Source organism: Salarias fasciatus, chromosome 3, assembly GCF_902148845.1.
Source record: "Salarias fasciatus chromosome 3, fSalaFa1.1, whole genome shotgun sequence".
Lineage (NCBI taxonomy): Eukaryota > Metazoa > Chordata > Actinopteri > Blenniiformes > Blenniidae > Salarias > Salarias fasciatus.
Window position 1 is genome coordinate 6,585,082 of NC_043747.1, and position 21,910 is coordinate 6,606,991.

General features: G+C 46.3%; 1 long non-coding RNA gene across 1 annotated transcript; it reads left to right on the forward strand.

The window, feature by feature from the left end:
• Window positions 1–893: 893 nt before the first annotated feature.
• LOC115384561 (uncharacterized) lies at window positions 894–21,091 on the forward strand. Its single transcript, XR_003930903.1, has 3 exons — window positions 894–983; window positions 5,204–5,253; window positions 21,081–21,091. It is a non-coding gene; the product is annotated as an uncharacterized LOC115384561 (long non-coding RNA).
• The last annotated feature ends 819 nt before the right edge of the window (window positions 21,092–21,910 follow it).

The window sequence follows — 21,910 nt, forward strand, 5'->3', positions numbered from 1 at the left end:
TCCGTACCAGCAAAATGGGTGTGACCAATCACAGCGAGTGGAATGCGCACATGGATGAGACTCGGATGGAGTCAACTGAACAGAGCGTTTTCGGAGGAGGGAGGAAAAGCAAGGAAGCGGCGCAGTAAAAGACACAGATCTAAGAAGCTTTCAGTGCCGGTTATCCTGTATAGGCCCTCTAGGGGGGGCTAGAAATTAAATACGAATGAGCAAAACCGGCCGATCAACGTCCCCTTTAAAAGATTACTGGACACTGAAATAGCTTGTACTGACTGTGGTTCCTGATGTTCCAGTGCCACGCTGACAAACGGCAGCAGGGTTTGTGTTCGCTCCGTCATGCTTTTGCCGATCTTTGAAGCCTTTATGAGGTAAGTGTCGACCGACACAGCCACAATCTGTCATGAACGTTTAAATGTGGACTGCTGAGGATACTGACTGATAAATGCTACGTTGAAACTTTAATAAAAGCCCGTTTTAATTTGCTACAAAAAGCTATATGAGCTTCAAACGACGGCCATACATACAAAAGACATGAGTTTGTAAGAACAGTTCAGTTTTTTTTTTCCCTTTCCACATGATGTGGTGTGTTCTGTTGACCGTGTGCTGGGAGTAGACCATCGTGAGACAGGTTAGTTTTACCCTACTGATGATGTGTTGTTGCACCCAAAGATAGTCCAGACAGCCATACGTTTCCAATGAATGAATGCTTTATTCCAGACTACATTTCCCGACAACCCCGGGCGTGAGAACAGCGCCTACAAATACTCGACGTGCACTGACGTCACAACCATGTGATCCAACACACCACATTAACCCCGCCCCCTGTCAGTGACGGTGGCGCCACCCGTCAGAGGCGACTGGCATGCCAGCACGAACCGTCTGCCAGGCGAAAAGTGCTGCGACCTGCAGCAGTGCAGACCAGAAAGAGAGCAGCTTGTGGGAGCGAGTGGGTCACCAGACTCGAACCCAGTCCGACACGGCCAGTGCTGGATGCCTTGCACGATGCTCCTCATCAAACCGCTGTTTCATACACCGTTGCTGCTCCGCCACTCTGTCCCCGGTGGAGGTTGTCGCTGCTGGGGCGTTGCTAATGGGGCGGCGCAGGCGATCCAGAGGGAGCTGTACCTTGCGCCCCAGCATCAGGAGTGCCGGTGAGCTGCCCGTCATAGAGTGTGGTGTTGCTCTGTAGTGCATTAGCGTGTTCTGCAGAGAGTCTGAAAATGGGAGGCCGTCCGCCATGTGCGCTCTAAGCCCGTTCTTCAAGGTCTGATTAAACCTCTCCACGCCGCCATTGGCCTGCGGATGGTACAGGGCAGTCCTGATGTGTCTAATCCCTCTTCCTTCCATGAAAGCTGCAAAGTCAGTCGAGATAAACTGGGGCCCATTATCCGTGGTAATGGCGTCAGGGACACCCCAGCTGGCAAACGGAGGAGAGGAAACCGATGACCATTGCAGTAGTGACAGACCCAGCCGGCAGCACTTCCGGCCATTTGGAGTGGAGATCATAGGCCACCAGCAGGAAGCGCTGATGATGTGGGGTGCGTGGAGTTTGCCACAGATATCCACCTGGATGTGGGCCCTCGGTGTCTGAGGCCACGGCACGGGCTGCAGAGGTGGGGAGGGAGGTGGGCCGGTTTTACCGCTGGTGAGGCAGGCTGCACAGTCCTGGACTATGAGTGGGGACTCAAAAGTTCCCCGACTGTGGTTATAACTTTTTATTTTTTTATTTTCACATTCAATCAAAGCTGTCACCTTGAAACTACTCTCTTTCGGCTTGAATACAGCGCTGTAGCCGGGATTTCCATTGCTCATAGCAGTCAGCAAACTCATGCGTAATGATCGCTTTAAGAGCGTCCTTCGATTTTTTTTTTTGCACCTCTTCCACGTCATCAAATCTCTGCCCCTTCAGTGCGTTTTTTATTCTTGGGAATAGAAAGAAGAAGTCGCAAGGTGCTAAATCGGGGGAATACGGCGGATGGGGCAGCAGGGCCATGCCGTTTTTCACCAGGAACTGTTTTACGCGCAGAGCCCTGTGCACAGGCGCGTTGTCATGATGGAGCCACCAGTCCCCACTCTCCCACAGCGCCGGCCGCTTCAGCCTGACCGCCTCCCGGAGCCGCCGCAGCACTTTAAGGTAAAAGTCCTGGTTTGCCCCGGTGGCACAAACTCGCTGTGGACCATCCCTTTGACGTCAAAAAAGCAGATCAGCGTGGTCTTAATCGCTGATCTGACCTGACGTGCTTTCTTCGGCCGTGGTGATCCCTGATGGCGCCATTGGGTGGACTGCTGCTTGGTCTCCGGATCATAACCATAGCACCACGTCTCATCCCCGGTGATGATCTTCTCAAACAGCCTCCATCGTCCTCCAGCTGCCTTTTCAGCTCCTGGCACATGTCCACGCCAGCCTGTTTCTGCTCCGTGGTTAAGAGGCACGGGACCATTTTGGCAGCGACCCGCCTCAAGTCCAAATCCTCATGAAGGATCCTCTGGCAGGAGCTCCAGGAGATCCCTGTCAAATGTTCAATCTCATCGATGGTCCTGCGTCGATCTGCCATGACCACAGCTTTGATTTTGCGGATATTTTCCTCTGTGCGGGAGGTGGACAGTCGGCTGGAGCGAGGCGAGTCTTCAATGGACATTTGACCACTCTTGAAGCGCCCATACCAGTCGAAGACCTGTGTTCTCCCCAGAGCCTCATCTTTGTACGCGGTCTGAATCATGGTGAGTGTTTCTGTTGCCGTTTTTCCCAGTAGAAAACAAAATCTGGTCTCGCTTATCAGTGGGTTCCGCCATTTTCACATTTTTTGAAGAAGGGGGCGGGACTGTAGCAACATAAACACTGCGTGTGAGCTGCCTGTGTGTCTTTGGGAGGTGAAATTTTTCATAGTTATGCTTAAGGCTTTGCTGTAGCGACATATAATGGCCGAAAGTCTAAAATCACTCTTGTTTTGTTTTTTTTATAACCACAGTCCGGGAACTTTTGGGTCCCCCCTCGTAGATCCTCAATGTCTCTGTCAGTGTTGCCAGATCCTCATGGTAGTTTCCCGCCCAAGCACTGCTGAAAACCCGCCCATTTTTATAAAAACCAGTCCAATTCGGCCAAACCCATGAGATAGCGCCAAAACATTACACACACAACAGAAAACACTTCCTAAGCATACAAACCTTCACATAGTGACCATAACGAGGATAAACAACTGTATAAGACAACGCAACACCTCTCTGTTGCCACAATAAAATTATTAAACAAAAACAATGCATTTCAAAACCAGCAGCTGCTCTCTCTCATCTGCACAGCACGGTTCTCACATGCACGCACGCGCACACACGCGGACACACGCGGACACACACATGCACATCCTAATGAAATGATCTTACCTTCATGGAGAATCGGGCTAAAGTTCCATTTCTTTTTCTTTTTTATTACTTTGAACGTTGAACTCGCCAATTATTAGGGAAACCAGTTCTTCCAAAACACTGGCTCCGCTCCGCTCCGGGTTCTACACACTCCTCCTCCGCTAGTTAGCTGCTGCGTTCAGGTGACTGGAGCGAGCTGCGGAAAACTGAAACTCGGTCATTTACATGAAGGCAGCGGTGACAGCTGGATTCAGGAGACACTCAGGAGACACATGAAGGAAGCGTGGAACGGCTTTCAGACAGCTGTGAACCGGCTCTCGGCGTTCACTTAAAAGAGCCGTTCAAGTAACTGTCTGTGGAGGATGACAATGGTTGCTGCAGACGACTGGTTTTCCGTATCTGCCGCGTTGCAGTCATCTCAGCTCGGCAGGTACACAGTGGAGGGGGGCGTGTCGCGTTTCTGCACCAGCCGCGGAAGAGTGGACAGACATGATTTCCGTAAAAAATTCCGCTATCGCGGAACTTGGGCTCCCGCCCAAGTCTGATTTTTCCAGCCCAAGGAGTTAAAACCAGCCCAATTTTTACATGCCCGCCCAAGGCTCTTTTTCCCAGCCCAATGACTTTTAAAGTAGCCCAATTGGGCGGGAACCTGCCCAATCTGGCAACACTGGTCTCTGTCAATGCCTGGCCACCAAACCAGACCTCTGCATCTCTGCTTCACCTTCACAATGCCCAGATGGCAGTCGCGGACCATGGCCAAGACGCGTTCTCTCAGAGCGCTTGGGACCACTGTACACCGCCCCCTAGCCACGCAGACATCATTCCAGCAGGAGAGGTCATTCCTGACCCGGTGAAAGGGTGCTAGTTCCTCCAAGACCCTGGCAGGCCAGCCATTGCGAATATAGATGCACAGCTGTTGAAGCACGGGGTCCTGTGCAGAGGCTGCCTGCAAATCTGAGAGGGAAACAACTGCCTGAAGGGGCGTGTGCAGCATGAGGATCAGTTCTGGTTCCGCAGAGTCCTGGGTGGTGTCTGGAGTGGAGGTGGGCGTGGCTCTAGAGAGGAGATCTGCCACCACGTTTTCTCTGCCCGGCATAAACTGTGTGGAGAAGTTGTACGACTGCAGCCTCTCAGACCAGCAATAAAGACGCAGTGGTTTGTGACCTGATCCAGTGGTGGCCAAGAGAGCTGTGAGGGCCTGGTGGTCGGTCCACAGCATAAAGTGCCTGTCATAGAGGTACATGTGCCACCGCTCACATGCCCAGACGCAGGCCAGCGCCTCCCTTTCCCCCACAGAGTACTTCTGCTCGGTTGGAGTGAGTGTCCGTGAGGCGAACGCCACCGGGCGTTCCACTCCTTGGTGGCGCTGTGACAAGACTGCGCTGACCGCGGTGTTGGAGGCATCACAGGTGATGAATGGGCGGCTCTCCAAGTCAAAGTGAGTGAGCGCAGGCGGAGAAGTCAGTTGTGACTTGAGCCGGCGAACTGCTGCGGAGCATGCAGCAGACCAGGTCCAGGGGACGCCCCGTTTAAGGCGGGGCGCGCAGTGGCGGTCATCCCCAGGAATGAGGACAGCTGCGCAGGACAGGAAGGCCCAGGCAGGCGCAGGATGGCGTCAACATTAGAATGTAGCAGACTCAGACCCTCGGCAGTCAGGAGGAACCCCACGAACTGAATGGCAGCGGCTGCAAAGATGCACGTCCCATTGTTGAGTGTGAGACTTTGGAGAGGCGGTCATCATGCAGGGTGGATGCTGCTCCATGCACCATGATGTCGTCCAGGTAAACGACCACACCAGGGATGCCTGCGAAGATGGTGACCATAATTTTCTGGAAGTAGCTGGGAGCAGAGCTGAGTCCGAAGGGCTTGCGGGTGTAGCGGAAAACCCCCATGTGGGTCATGAAGGCGGTAAGATTGCGGCTGTTCGGGTGTAGGGGAACCTGCAGGTAGCTCTAGCGAAGGTCAAACAGTCCAGACCATCACAAAGATGAACAATCCAAAACCACTAGAACAACCAGAACATTTTTTTTTCTTTTTCTTTCTTTTTTTTTTTTTTTTTTTTAAATTAAACACCAGACAATTGGCTACTGCACCTATATAAGGATATGAGAGAGGGCATCTTACGGACTTTTTTGTTTTTTTTTTTGGAGAATATAGCTAGTAGTGAACTGGGGCCGTGCAAACTGAGAAATTGAGTTTAAAATTACACCACAGCACAGGGAAGATCAGCGTGATCATGTAAATGTAATAGTGATAGTGTTCATGCATATATGACCTCTGACCCCTGAGAAGGCCATAAGCAGGCCAGAGAGGTCCTGTGGGCCCAGATAACCCGTGGCCATCTCAGAGCCCAGATCCGAGCCGCTCCCCCAGGCAGACGCCCATGTACCAGTCCAGAAGAGGGCAGAGGAAAGTCCCGACCAGGAATCCCGGCGCTCTCGGGGCCCGAAACCCAGGCCCCAGGGAGCCAGGACCAGCAGGAGCCAGGCCACCCCGGACCCGGGATGCCCAGGCGGGCAGAGCCAAGAGCCCAGGGCCCAAGACCCAACCCCCCTCACCTTAGTCATACCACCCACAACCTCCCTCCGCACACCCCCCACCCCCACCACTACTCAGCCAAGTGTTGCGACATGTCTTCGCTGTCAGCGCTTGTCTGATATCAACCATTTCCTTTCTGATTCAGAAGATTATTGGAAACACTCTGAACATTAGTTTCCTATAAGTTGATTTCTTGAAGAATGTGTCTTGTAGCTGGATGAGTCCAGAAGTTGAACCGACTATGGTGGAGACGACCACAGAGTTGCCCACGACTTCTCAGCCTGTCACCACAAAGAAGATAGAGCCTCGTGGTGGAGGTACGCTCCTTCTAATACAAGATGAATGACAGCCAAACTCTGGAGGTTACATGTGTTTTCTACGTCACTTCACAGCACCATGCATGGACTGCAAGTCAGAACTGACCAACAAGGATGGTGTTCAAGCAGAGGATGTTCTCTTTCTGGACGTGCTTCCTCAACCAAGTCCTTGCTTGAACCTCATCTAGTAAGTTTGTCTATATATCTTAAAAAAGCAGCCGATAAAGACGAGTGGGTTGAACTGCCTGGTAGAACTTAACATTAAAGGTGCCTTAAGGAGTTTGCACGTTTTATGCGGAACAGCGCCCCCTGCAGGCCTTGGGCGTAATGCAGCTTAGTGAAAAACTCGTGCCTGTGGCTTGTGTGCACGGAAGAGGGGAACTCCTTCTTCGCTCTTTTAGTAGCGCTCGAGTAAAATGTAAGTTTCTTTTACCTGGTGGAGTCTGTGCTGGAGTTGTGGCAGTGCGAGAAGCCAGTCTTTTCTTACTTTCTGGAAGCTCCTGCTCAGTTTTTGCTCACTAAGCATCTGGCGGAGTAATGGCGGACAAAACGAAACCTAACTAAATCAGGCCAGCCGGAGCGTGCATTACGTCATTCTTTCCAAATTCTCCCCAAAAAAATTTTGGTGCCGGACCGGCACTGCAACTTTCAAGTGACAATTTAACGCTTTTAGCGGTACTTGCAATGAATATGTCAGGGCACATTGTACACATCATTAAAAATGTGTAACATATTTATGGTGGAAAATAAGTATTTTTAAGGTTGAAAAACTCCTTAATGCACCTTTAAATGAGTCAAAAATTCCTAAATGCTTTATCTCTTTCTATGGTGAGCAGCGTCCACCTGAAGGACAAGAGGAGCTTCTGTTCTGATGTGATCAGTCTGAAGCCCTTGGTGCAGCAGCTGGAAAGTTCTTCTCTGGATGTGGACAGTATGGACGACCGGTCAAAACTCAGTGAGTAAAATTCTCTTCAGTTAAACTTCACCAAATACAGTTCCTTCTTTAAATCTTCTTTGTTAAAACTGTGTTGGTTTTTTTCTTGCTCTGAGGTGTTGATGGATGTCGCTGCAGGGCGAACGCCACTAAACACTCAAATGAATCACTTCCAGTCCCGAGCACCAGGATTTGGCCCCGCAGTGAAAACTGTGGTAGGATTGAAATAATGTGAGTGCTACAACCGAAACATTTATAAAATCCTGACCACACACGGTGTGGAGCACTGAGCCTCTGAGTCTGCTGAAACTCTACAGTCTGAAGAAGCTTCGTCAATAACAGGTTCAGCAGCTGGAGGGCTTGACATAAAAAAGTCATTTGATTTTTGACAATAAAACTGTCTTTTTTTGTAGAGATCACAAAAGGCATTCGGATTAAATTTGTTATACTGTATACAATCTCACTATCATACTATTTGAATGTAAGAGGAAACGTGTTTGTGGAAATTGATCCAATCACTTGAAGAAATGCAAACTGAACTGACTGGAACCTTTAATTTCCAGAGAGACTCTGATGAACGGCATGGTGTTGTGTCAGCAACAACGCAACCTCATTCAGTACCTCAATAATGTGTAAGTTGAAATGTTCTTTCTTTTTAGCATTGTCATCACACGTATTTCAGAATTCTTTATACGAAGCCTCATTTAATGTGGAAAAAGAGCTAAACTGTCATTTGCATGAAACCCGACGGAGCAGCATTATGAATGAACCATCAGTTTTAGTTTGAGTTGATGTTAACAGGTCAGCATCATTACCTGAGCTAACAAACCAATATACTGCATCCTCACAGTGAATATAAGGAACCCCTGAGAGTCAAAGAGCCCATCAACAAGCAGATGTCTTCGGCTTCAATTGAAACCATCCCGAAGGTGGCATGTGAGTCTAAAAACACTTTCTCCATAACATACTGTACACTATGACGTCAGTGGAACTATGACTTGACCATTGAATGGACAATATTTGAGCAAATCCAAAAACTAATCATCATTTAAAAATACATTCATTAGTTGCTGAGAAAATATGATGCTGACTTCCAATTTACAGTACTTTGGCGAACCAGTGTGAAGAGATTCTATCATATCGTCATGATGTCGACCACCTTCCAGAATCTCAAACATTTTCTGTCTTGTAGCAGTACCTGTGTTTGGAGTTAATGTTGAATATTTTATCTCACAGACTTTTACATATGTCCCAAATGCCAGACGACTGAAAACTTGAACGGCACTGAAAAGAGTTCCTTTGAATCCCTGGAGATGGAGCTGATGACGCCCGGCTGCCCTGCCATCATTCAGTAAGTGTCTTCCCACTGAGCTGCCAACTCTTGGTCCCTCAATGTAAAACGAAAGTTACGAATGTGACTACGGTTCTATGAATCCCTCCTGACCACAAAAACGCAAAACTGAAAGCACTGAATGTTTGCCTTGTCCATGTGTAGATCGAGTATGCATTCCAACTGGGGATTGACCGATCATCGGCCGATAAGAGATCAATACGAAGCAAAATAATTTGACTCAGATTCAGCCACATCTCTATTGAGAGTCTCTACTCAGCATCCAGCATTGTCCCGAACACAGCACCATCTGATTGGTTACACTCAGAGCTGACAGGGCAAACAGCCAATCAGCACAGTGCCTGCAGAGCCAAAGCTATATGTGCATAGAGCCATAGATATATGTGCACAGAGGAGAGAAACGAAGAAGCTTTGTCAGTGAAATAAGCTCTGGAGAGAAGAGATTTGTCTCCTGACTGGCAGGTTAATCATATAAAGACTGAATTCTGCTTTCCACACAAACGTGACGCCGTAAAACACAGGAAATCACAACATGGAGTGTGAAAAGAGATCTGCTAGCTTAATGCTAACTTGTATGGGAAAACCCACTGACCTGTTAACAGCACAGTAGTCATGGAAGTTGCTGGAACAAATTAAACTGAGCAACATTTCGCTGACTAAACACAAAATGCAAACGCTAATTATTTCAATATGAACTGGCATATATTTCTTTCACTCAGAAAAGGATGAACAACAATGGAAAACCCTGAAATCTCTGCCATTAGCCTACAAAACACAAATCCAGACACAGCATTATCCACTGTTATTGATATACTTCTTTTGTTGGGAAAATATCATTTACACTTTAGTAAATAGGAGAACAAAAATCCCTCCTTCAAATGTTTTAAAAATCAGTTTGATCTTCATTTTTTGTCTCTTAAAGGCATTTCTAGTAATTTCTCCCCAAAAATATGCAAACATCTGTCTCTTTTTCTTTTGAATTGATTTCAGTATGTAAGGCCCAGATGACTGTACTTTTAGACTGATGTTGACTTGTGTTGGTTTGGTTGTGCCTTGGTTGGTTGTTTGCACCTCCCTCTTGTATTTCTTGTCTTTTTGCTTGTGTTCTCTTGTCTTGATTGTCTGAGTGATTGCTTCCAGTTTGGATATATTTTCTTCAAAAAGAAAAACAACAGGAAGTACATACAAAAGTACCTACGAAAGCCCAAGAGACTTTTCACTGATCAAAAATTTCACAACAATATTTTTAATTTGACTACAAATGATTATCGGCGGTAAATATTTATCGGCCTTCTTGGCTACTGATAATCGGTATCGGTATTGGCCCTGAAAAATCCATATTGGTCTGTCTCTAATACCAACAATGTCACCCGTTACCCCTTTGTGACTCTAGAAAAGTAATACATTTCGGTGCCAACACATGTTCATTTTCCTACAGAATCTTTTTGTGTAAATCACAAGGATTCTGAATGACAGAGCACTCTGGTGGTCACTGGGATTCATAGAACCGGAGTCACATTCATACGTTTGATTTTTCCTTCCTGACTGCCAGATGTTGGTGCTGAAAGCACTGAATCACTTGTCCCAACTTAGTCCTGAGGAATCCCAGACAAATCTCGCTGAGAGCTTCTGCAGAGCTGAGCTGGGGAGTGGTGACGTCCAGCCTTTAGCACCTGGAAAAGGTGCCAGGTTTCATCCAAGAAGCACCAGCACATGCTTCACACTTTCACACACACACTTTCAGCGTAGATGGAGACCGACCGCAATCCAGGAGGGACTGCAAGAAACCCAAGACTGTGGGGACCAGGCAAAGCACAGGGTTGTCCCATGTATGCTGCACCACTCAGCAAGCAGCTTCCACCTATTATCATATTGCAGCCGGGTGGATGGCACCCTGGCATTCAGGATCGTCCACCTTACAGGTTCTGTACAGCTGCTCAGCAGCGAGTCGGGCCCCTCAGCAGCCATATACATACATAAACGGAGGTGGTGAGGGTTGGGGTGCCAAACCTGACCTGAAGAGACAACAGCTCTCTCCTGTTGGGAAGGTGCAACGGTTCTCCAAGAGAAAGCCTGCGCAGCAGGCTAGCCAAAAGGGGGCCACCAACAACAACAGCATGTGGCCCTCCTGAACGACCCTCTGGAGTGTCGGCAGAATCTGAGGGGGCGGCAGGAAAGCGTTGAGGGGTGTGCGCCCGGCCAAGAATATGCCAGCGCAACCTGACCCAGAGGGCTGGTGGAGTCACTCAAGGAGAACCAGAATGGACAGTGGGTCGAGTCCTCTGAGGTAAAGAGATCGACCCCCCCCCAGAGTGCACTATGTCAGAGTGGAGGTGCTACTCCCCGCGTATGGGACCCCAATGGGAGAAGAAGTCTACCATCAGGTTCTGGTCCTCTGGCATATACACAGTTCACAGGTTGGCGAGACGGAGAGCAACCCACCTGAGAGGTCACTGGGAGATCTGCAGCAGGGGGGTGGACCTGGTGTCGACCTGATAGTTGATGTGTAAGACGGCCGAGGTATTGTCCAACCGTACGAGAACGTGCCATCCGCTCAGGTATGGTAGAAAATGCCCGAGGGCCAAGTGTACTGACCGCAGCTCCAACGCATTGATTTCCTGTAATCTTAAACAGCATGTAAACACCATGCCAGAAGACTCAAAAGGAAATGAGCCTGCGTGCACTGGAACTTATTACCTTTCTCGGGTCACACAGGGGTCAGAGGTGACACTGTTGGTATGCATACTCAAACTACACATGCGCAAAGGGAACATTAAATGCTTTCAGCAACACCTTCTGGCCGTCAGGAGGGATTGAACAGAGCTTTGACCTGTATTCTGGTCTTCTGCTCCACAGTGTCGCCCTGAAAGATGGAAATGTCTTGTGTACGAACTCGTTCATGCCGGGATTCAGGGATCTGCTGAAGTTCTGAACTGAAGTCAGCTGAGGAGGAAACTTGTGAAATGTGAAAGTCCAACCTCTTCAATCCAGCTCAACTTTAATACAATAGTACACAGCGCTTTGTATGATGACAGTCTGATGCTTCCGCTTTGCTTTTATCATGCAAGAATCAATGTATTCCAGATGATTCACTATATACTGAATAAAATTTTCAATATTGCCTTTCTTGTCATTTTGGAGCTACTTCACAATAATTTCAGAAACTACCGACTGTATATTCCTGTAATGAATGCTCCTGACCAATGAGTTATTGTTTTATAATTTGTAATAGTTTTCTTCATGGTTGCCATTATGCAGTTGTGTGCGCTCATATGAAAGATGAATCGCAACACTGTGCCTGCCTGTGTCTGATATCACAACGTGGCAAGAAACTAATTTTTTGTGACTCTGGACAGCTTGGAACCACCGTCTTTTGTTACAGTATACGTAACACACATGCAATGGATGGGCATATTGAACTTACATGGGTTTAAAATAAAAAAAAATAAATAAAAAAGGCCACTTTCTGTGGATCAGAGAGGAAATCTTTCAACATCTTCTCTCTGGAGCGTGTTTAAAAGATCAGATATATGTGAAAGAAAGTCTCACGTTATCGGTTTTGTGGTCGATTGCTTCATCTTGTGACTCAAACTGCAGGTGGAGCTATCAGAGGAGCGCTGTTTTTTTCGTCCAGTTTGAAAAAGCTCCACTTGACCTTAGCAGTCCACAGCGGCAGACATGCACTGGACTCTTCAGGCTGGTGTGTTTCTCCTCAGCTGGGGATGGATGGCCTTCTTTTTACAGCTGGATCCTCTCTCAGGTGGGAGCAGCTTCACAAACTCAAGTTTTTAGCACTCCTAAAAGTTAATTTGTAGCTGTGTATCATGAGTTGTGGACTTGTTTTTTTTTTTTTTTTTTTTTCGTCTTGTCTTCACAAATACAACACAAAACTAAACATTAAGAAATCCTAAATTACAGGTTGTAGCGCTGAAGAGAGGGAGACTGAGGTGGAGTGTCGAAAACTGGAGCACACCTCTTTACTGACATGAATGAATGAAAAGCCAAAACCTTACAGCACATGTGAAACGGTAGTGCAACAACAATAACAGTCCGTGCGGAACCAACCTACGAACAACGTTCCGTGGGTGAATTATGCCAACCCACTACACAGTGCACAAATTCTATTTTCACGTAATTACACACATTTCTCCTACTGCTGTTGCAATAAATTTGTTGGAAAACATATTTATGCTCATGAATCAAGGTGAAGTTCTTCCCTACGAGTCACAGATTCTTTTTCCATCAATCACAAGTCACACGTCTTCCTGAGATGAAGTAAGTTGTTGATCAGAGTTGAAGCGTCTCTCTTCTTCTTGTCTCAGCTCTGGAGGCAGATCAGACTTCCTTAGATAAGTTCTGTGATTCTGCTCAACACTGTTGTCTTGTGTGACGTTTGTGAAGTGACCTGGGTGAGACCACAGCACCTGGTTCTCTCACATCAAGCCTGAACGCCTCAGAGGCCCCGACAACCCAACAAGAGCTTCCTACCAGCAGCTCTGCAGCCGATCACTCCAGGACCGGTCCTGATGGACACACTGGTGAGTCACTGCTTGAAGGTTTGTTGCATTTTTAGAGTGAGATATGAGCTGTTTCGTCATTGTTTTATACTTCTTGCAGCATTGACATGAACTTATTGAGTAATGTTTTGTTTTCAGGGAAGAACCTGCCATGTTGCTTCAATTATTCCTCAGAAATCATCAATTTCAGTGAAGTGAGGAGCTTCAGACACCAGTCAGCAACACAACTCTGTCCAAAACAGGCTGTTATGTAGGTCCATCCATCCATCCATCCATCCATCCATCCATCCGTGGCTTCATTACTAACATTTGGCAGTGATCTGTTGATGGTGAGGAAGTCTGTTCTGATCCAGGTGCTCCGTGGGTTTTGGACTTCATGACTCACCTTCTTGAACAGGGTGAGTGTGATGAGTCAAAATAAGATCAGACCATATACAGTATGTCCTGCAAAGACCAACAGTGTAACACTGCAAAAGAAATTAGAGACACAAATCCTCACAGTCTCTATCCAGATTGGAAACACCCTAAAAAGATTCAGTTGCTGGAGATTTTCTGACCCAGTCATCATCAAACTAACTCTCCAGGATCTGAAGAAGGTGGCCTCCTACATCATGATCAATTACAAGAAGTCCACCAGACAGAGCAGTTGAACCCAGATCAGCCCACGAGACCAGGACAGGACTCTGATATCAAGTAAGATTTCAGTAACTGCACAGTGGAGAACACAGTGGTTCTTTATTCTCTGATCATTTTTGCACTTTCCTTCAATCAGCTTGCCTCACCTTTTCAAGGTACACATTCAGTTTTGAATGCTCTAATGGAGTTTTGCTAAAAAGTGTTTGTCTTCCATTAAGAGACCCACAAATTTCTTCTCCACCAAGCCTGAAAGCATCAGAGTCCACGACGACCTCCCAGCTGATTCCTACCAAGAGCACAGCAGCTGCTGAAACCAGGGACCAGTCCGGGGACAAACAAGGTGAGAAAGATCCAACTGATGAACCCGAGTCTGTCGTGACGTTTACTGCATTTTCTGTCCAGCAGAGAACTGTGTTCTCACCCTTCCTGGGCGGTATGTCCTTCCAGCTGGGGTCCTCTACCAGATTCCTGGAAGCTTGAGGGTTCTGCAGGATCTTAACTGTTCCTAGCACTGCGCTCTTCTGGACAGAGACCTCAGATGTTGTTCCGGGTATTTCCTGGAGCCATGCATCCAGGTTGGGGGTTCCTGCCCCTAGTGCCCCCATCACTACTGGCACCACTGTTTCCTTCTAACCCCACGTCTTCTCCAGCTGCCCTTTCAGTCCTTGGTATTTTCCAGCTGTTTATGTTCCTTTTTTCTGATGTTCTGTCACTGGGGATTGCTACGTTCATCACTACCGCTCTCTTCTCACGTCTCACGTTTATCCACCACCACTCAGCCTGACAGAGTGGCTGACCCTATGTGTGTCTCTGTGTGTATTGTTGTGTTCGACTGACTGCCTGTGTGACTCTTTGCAACTCTCTGTGTGCGTTTGCTGTGTGTGTGTGTGTGTGTGTGTGTGTGTGTGTGTGTGTGTGTGTGTGTGTGTGTGTGTGTGTGTGTGTGTTTGTGTCTCTTCCTCCTTCTGGTCTCCCATCCTGCCTATGGCCTTTCTTTTCCCCGGTTTCTTCGTCTTACCTCACCTCACCCCACCTGACCCCTTCAATCTTTGAATTATGTTCTTGTCCTGTCGTCCCTTGTCTCCTCCCCTCTTCCTGGTGTATAAAACCCTTCTTCCCGATGTGTCTCTTGTTTTTTGGACTCCCTTGGCTTCTTGGACTTTGCACTGTGTCTTGATCCAGCTCTGGATTCTCCGCCTTGATAAATCTGCTCGTTATCCTGTCTACCAGGTCTGGACTCCTTGTTCTTGGCCCCGGCTCTGCTAAAGGCTTTTCCCATTATAGCTGTGCTTGGACTCAAATAAAAACTGTAAACCAGATCCTGTGGAGGGAGTCTGCTTTTGGCTTCACCTGTGGTTTGACTCAACCTGGTTCTGGCGTTCCATGTCTGTCTTTCTTGTCAGCATCTTGCCCCCTGCTGTGATGTGCTATATTTTTTCAGGAGCTTCCTTGCGCAGTCTGCAACTGGAGGCTTGTCTCGTGTGATCCACCCCGGCCTCTAGTGATCTTGTGTTTAGGACCTGTTCTTGTGCAGCCATGATCAGAGTCTTTCAGTCCTGCCTTTTCCAGCCACTGTTATGTTCTCTCTTTGTCAGCCAGCCTTTGTTCAGTTTGCCTTTGGTTCATGCCATGTCGGGCTTTATCTTTCCACGATCCCACCTCTGGCTCCTCTTTCTCACGGGTTTCCGAGGCGTTCACTGAGCAGGTTGTCATTGGGGGCCATTTTCTGGATGTTTCCTCCTGGATGGTGGCTTTAACACTCACCAGTCCTCGGGAAGTTCTTCAAGTACAGCCTCAGGATGCTGGAACCCTCCGTGCATTGTCAGAGGTTTCCTTGGTGGCTTGCATCTCCCATAGTGGCCAGGATATTACAGAGATGTCTTAAATTTACAACTGACAATCCCATTTTTCTTCTTCAGGAGTAAACGCTTGCTGCCAACGCCACAGCATAGGACGCCTCCCTGCTCGTGCCATTCGGAGCTACGCCGTCCAGAACTCAACAGATATTTGTCGTATCAATGCTGTTATGTAAGTCCAATATGAGACTTCACACTTCTATTGTTGCTATTTGTGTTCTTGTTTGATGAATGAATTTGAAGCCTCTAATACCAGGTAATAACAGAGGCCATCATGTTTATCTCCACAGATTTTATACACACCGTGGGAAAATGTTCTGTGCTGATCCAAATCAGAAATGGGTGCAGCTTTACCTGACAGTGTTGAAGAAGTTGGAGAAGATGGATCACGATCAGCCTGTAATTCTCGGGCATTGAATGTTGATGGATGCATTTATCCATTCTGAGGTGTTTTTGCAGTTGTTGGGATGTTTAAATTGGGGCAGGTTGGGTCACCATAGGCAGTGGTGTGTGAGATTTACAACAGAGTGTGGTTCAAAAATACGTGTGAACCTGGTGCACCGTTCGCTGTTAGTGTTGGACGTCGATAAAAAGCCACCGTCAACACACAGATGCCTTCTGGGCCTCACTGGACATCATACTGAGACGTCCTTCCAGCTCTGACAGTTTTCTAATTAGATTCATCCAATCAATCAGTGCTCAAAATGTTCACGAAGCAAAAATAACAAAATCATCCGACTTGTGTGACCATGAAACTTACAGCTGTGAGACGCTCACTTTGTCTGCTGCTTGTATTGATGATTGTTTTGATTAACTTCATGAAAACTTCCTGTTAGCCAAAGTGTGAATGCGTATTTTTTCACTCTTAATTCTAAACATCAACAATTCATTCATTTTCTATGCCGCTATTTCCTTTTCAGGGTCGCGGGTGGCTGGAGCCGATCCCAGCTACTGTGGGCGAGGGCGGGGTCACCCTGTACAGGTCGCCAGTCTGTCGCAGGGCTAACACATAGACAAACAACCATTCACCCTCACATTCACACCTCGGGGCAATTTAGGGTGACCAATTAACCTGACATGCATGTTTTTGGAACGTGGGAGGAAGACGGAGTACCCGGAGGGAACCCACACACACACAGGGAGAACATGCAAACTCCACACAGAAAGGCCTGAGCCCCAGCCGGTATTTAAACCCAGGACCTTCTTGCTGTGAGGCAATAGCAAAGACATCAATCAATTCTGTCTAAATAATTCAAAATGTGTGTTTTTCTATATGAAAGTGTAAATGTTCAAACCTTGAGAGATCATTTGATAATATTTTCTGTGGCAGCAGGTGAGACTGAAAGATATTTCAACTCTTCCCTGTTTTAGTTTGACGCAATGAGAAACAAACGATAAGAAGGTTTATCGATCTGACTTTCCAGAGTGACGCAGAGATACGAGATTAATCTTTAGCTTTGAACTTCCTTCCAGCTTTGCTGCAGATCATAAATCCTCTGTAGACGTTAAGTAGAGCTCATCCTCGGAACAAACAGCCGAACCTGGAAGTTCAGAGTGTTTTTCATCTGGTTCCACGATGGTCCTCTTCATCATCACTCGTCTGCTTTTATTGGCTCTTCTGTTCCGAGACACTCAGGAGAGTAAGATCTCATTTCTTTATTTCTCATTTGGTTTAATACGGATGATTTCAACATTTCTTTTTATGCTGTTGTGACATCAGTCTTATTAATATTTAAAAGAAAAAAACTTTTGAAAACAAATCAAATGGACCAAAGTGTCTCACAACTTTTTGTCATATCTCACAACTTTTTGCAACTTTTTAGAAACTTGAAAAAATAGGAAATTCTCTCGATGTTTTTGAAAAGCTTTTACTCTCCTGTCGTCTCATCCTAACATAAATAATGTCTGACAGAAATATATATTTGTCAGAAAAATGCTTTTTTATTGTTTCAAACTTGATAGGGACTACGAAAGCAATGAATGTAGAAAATGTTATCAGCAATATCAATTAATTGTTTTAAACAGTGTGAAATTACTCAGAATTTCAATCGTTTGGAGTCAATCCACATCATTTTAACAATTCAACTCCTTCAAATCTCTCATTATGTTCAAATTGTAAGGTATTGCTGACATTTTTTAACTCGTGCGTTACATAAAAACACCGATAGAACTGTTGAGTTCTTCTCTTTTGGTTCGTAATTCTTCTGAAACACAGTACCGACACGTGTGCTACGCCTGCATAAATAGTTCTACATGATTGAAAATGCACAAGATGGTAGGTGAAAACAAAAAAACTTCAAACAAACACTGGATGATGGTCTAGAGAACCATCACATGTATAAACTGAGAAACATTTTCTCCATCCAGCAGGAGGAAGAAGGCCGAATTTAATAAGAGTCGTTCATGTCGTACTGTGTTTTTTGTGTGTGTGACTGCTTGTCTTCTCAACAAATCGACATTCGTTAGTGTTTGTTGGCATTTCTGTGTCCTGCTGTCCTTCCTAAAATATGGGACTTTGCTGCTTTCAGTCGATCACTGTCTTGTAAACGGGGCTTTTTTTCTATGTAGACAACAACGGGAAGACACAAAGCAGCCTGGGAGACGACAGCTCGGTGCATTTTGGAGACTTCTGCATCCGATTTCCTGACGATCCTCAGCGGTCCAACATCGAACCTTCAACCAGGACTTCTACAGACTGGACTCACCCGACCAAACGGCCCGTCGAAGATCAAACCGAAGATCCCGTCAAAGATCAACCTGAAGAGCCTGTCAGATGGGCCATGGACTGGCCCATGGAGTGGCCCATTGAACAGCCATCCATAGATCCAGTCAGTCAGTCAATCGATGAGTCCATCCAGCCTGATATAAGGCCACACTCATTTCTGGGTAATTCCCCAAATGTGATGCCACCGACAAAAAAAGACAAATCAGGACGAAGTGAGTCTCATATTTTTAAAGCTCACCAGTAAAACGATCACACTGTCTTCCCAGCTGCATTATTTCATTTCTCCACCACTGTCTTCACTGTCGATATGTTGAACTGTCTCCAGCCCACAACCGCTGCCGCTGCACCAAGAACAACACCAAACAGCCGAGCGAATCCACAGTGAGGAGCGTCAAGACGTGGTACCCCAGTGAGACCTGCCGCTCCACTCAGTCCATGTAAGTGTGTGTGAATGTTTTGAAGGAAACGTGACGGAGCCGAACTCAGTTCACCTCCTGACAGGACTGAACCTCGGATCAGATCAAGTTTTATTGGAGGGAGTTCAGTATCTGCTCACTTTCACAGTTTTTAGTGTGACTTTAAAACCAACAATGACAAGTAATTTAAAAGATTAGTGGACACTGAAATAGCTTGTAAAACACATAACATCACACCAATATGACTAAAACTAAATGAAATCATGAATTTTAAAAAGGAAACGTGAGTAAACCTTGAGAAAGCTCTGGTCCTGTCAGTGTTGTAGTGTGGTGCGGCCTCTCAGTGTTCTGACTCTGGTTCCTGATGTTCCAGTGCCACGCTGAAAGATGGCAGCAGGGTTTGTGTTCGCTCCGTCATGCTCTTGCTGATCTTTGAAGCCTTTATGAGGTAAGTGTCGACCGACACGGCCACAATCTGTCATGAACGTGTAAATCTGGACCGCTGAGGATACTGACTAGTGATGAATGCTACATTTATACTTTGATAAAAGCCAGTTTTCATTCACCACAAGAAGCTACATGAGTTTCAAACAACGGCCATACTCATCAGTCCAAAAGACATGAGTTAGTAAGAACAGTTCCGTCTTTAAATGGGCTCAGTAGATCATAAACAGCAGCTTGTTCCGCTGTAGAACATCCACTCAGCCAAGTGTTGCGACATGTGACTGCTGTCAGCGCTTGTCTGATATCAACCATTTCCTTTCTGATTCAGAAGATTATCGGAAACACTCTGAGCATTAATTTACTGTGAGTTGATTTCTTGATCAAGAATGTGTCTTGTAGCTGGATGAGTCCGGAAGTTGAACCGACTACGGTGGAGACGACCACGGAGTTGCCCACGACTTCTCAGCCTGTCACCACAAAGAAGATAGAGCCTCGTGGTGGAGGTACGCTCCTTCTAATACAAGATGAATGATCAAAAAGCCAAACTCTGGAGGTTACATGTGTTTTCTACGTCACTTCACAGCACCATGTGACTGCAAGTCAGAACTGACCAACACAGATGGTGTTCAAGCAGAGGATGTTCTCTTTCTGGACGTGCGTCCTCAACCAAGTCCTTGCTTGACCCTCATCTAGTAAGTTTGTCAATATATCTTAAAAAAGCAGCCGATAAACACGAGTGGGTTGACCCACCTGGTAGAACTTAAGGGATACTTCAACATTTTGGCAAATTGGCCCATTTAGCGCAATTCCTTAGTCATTTCAAACAGCATGCTTACTTTTTTTGTGAGGGTGAGCTGTTGTTTATTTAGAGGTGAGTCAGGGAAGGTTTTCAGGACGGACACAATGGAAGTGGATGGTATTTTTGTTCCCCCTCGTCAAACTCATCAAATACACAATCCAACAACCCCAAAACACTTTGGTGGACACGTTTTAATCCGCACATTCACTACGCTGTGGAACATCAGCAAATAATATTGTAGCGTTACGACACTGAAGCAAATACTGGGAACTACTTTTTCTTTTGAGATCACTACGCCCAGACGCCATGTTTAGTAAGTAGTTCCGTCTTAGCAATCTTCGCATTAACAACTCAATCTGGTAATTTTGCATTAATATTTCACAGCGTAGTGAATGTGCGGATTATAACGTGTCTACCAAAGTGTTTTGGGGTTATTGGATTTTGTATTTGATGAGTTTGACGAGGGGGAACAAAAATACCATTCACTTCCATTGTGTCCCTCCGGAAAACCTTCCCTGACTCACCTCTGAATAAACAACAGCTCGCCCTCACAAAAAAAGTAAGTATGCTGTTCGAAATGACTAAGGAATTGCACTAAATGGGCCAATTTGCCAAAATGTTGAAGGATCCCTTTAACATTCAATGGGTCAGAAAGTCCTAAATGCTTTATCTCTTTCTTTGGTGAGCAGCGTCCACCTGAAGGATGAGAGGAGCTTCTGTTCTGATGTTATCAGTCTCAAGCCCTTGGTGCAGCAGCTGGAACGTTCTTCTCTGGATGTGGACAGTATGGACGACCAGTCAAAACTCAGTGAGTAAAAGTCTCATTAGTTAAACTTCACCAAAAACAATTCCTTCTTTAAATCTACTTTGTTAAAACTGTGCTGGTTTGTTCTTGCTCCGAGGTGTTGATGGATGTCGCTGCAGGGTGAACGCCACTAAACAGTCAAATGAATCACTTCCAGCCCCAAGCTCCAGGATTTGGCCCCGCAGTGAAAACTGTGGTAGGATTGAAATAATGTGAGTGCTACAACCAAAGCAGTTCATAAAATCCTGACCACACACGGTGTGGAGCACTGAACCTCTGAGTCTGCTGAAACTCCACAGTCTGAAGAAGCTTGGTCAATAACCGGTCCAGCCGCTGGAGTTCTTCGTATAAAAAGCTTTTCTTTTTTGTTGTTGTTGTTGCAGAGATCACAAAAGTTATTCAGGACATATTTTAGATACTGTATACCAGGGGTTTTCAAAGTGTGGAATAGCGAGCCTCCCCAAAGAGAAGTCAAAAGCATGGTGGCCCCCCTTTACCCGCTTACTCATATTGTCTGAGCGTCCATTACCAATACTGCTTATCGTTACGATTCCTTGACAAGTCTCTTATTGATTCTCATTGACTGAGAAATTAAATAATACAAATGGGGTGTTTACTGTTTCATATCTTCATTCTGAACAGAAGAAAAAAATATCCATGTCATGAAAACTGCAAGCTGCAAGTAGCCCCAGTTTCATCTTTTCGTGTGAAATCCAGCCAAACTCTGGAGCTTCTTCCTGACGCCAGGCTGGAAAGCTCAAAACCAAACTACACCGGCCTCACACCGGATGCCCGTGCGTGTCTGGTCCAGCTCCGCAGCTCTGTCACTCACACAGTCTCGTGTGTCTGCTGTCAGCTGATGGAAATGTGAAAACCATCGAGCGATAGGAAGCAATCCAAACCTCCATCTTTGTAGAAAATGCACGTTAAAACCGTAAAAACCGGATTTGCCTTTAAAAAAAGAAAAACACGTCGCAAACACACGGCCATTTCATCAACCCACCTCGGGGTCAAAAGAAGCTTGATTGTGCAGAAACCCGTCCAATCTGGCAACACAGCCGCTCCGGTCATGGAGCTTTGATTTGTGCAATTTTGGTGTCTTTGACTTTCCTACTATGAGTAAGTACAACATCGTTCATTCTTCTAATGCAGATAATGATTAGATCGCGTTGTCAGAAGAAACAATGTGAAGGCAAAAACGTGACACAGATTTTA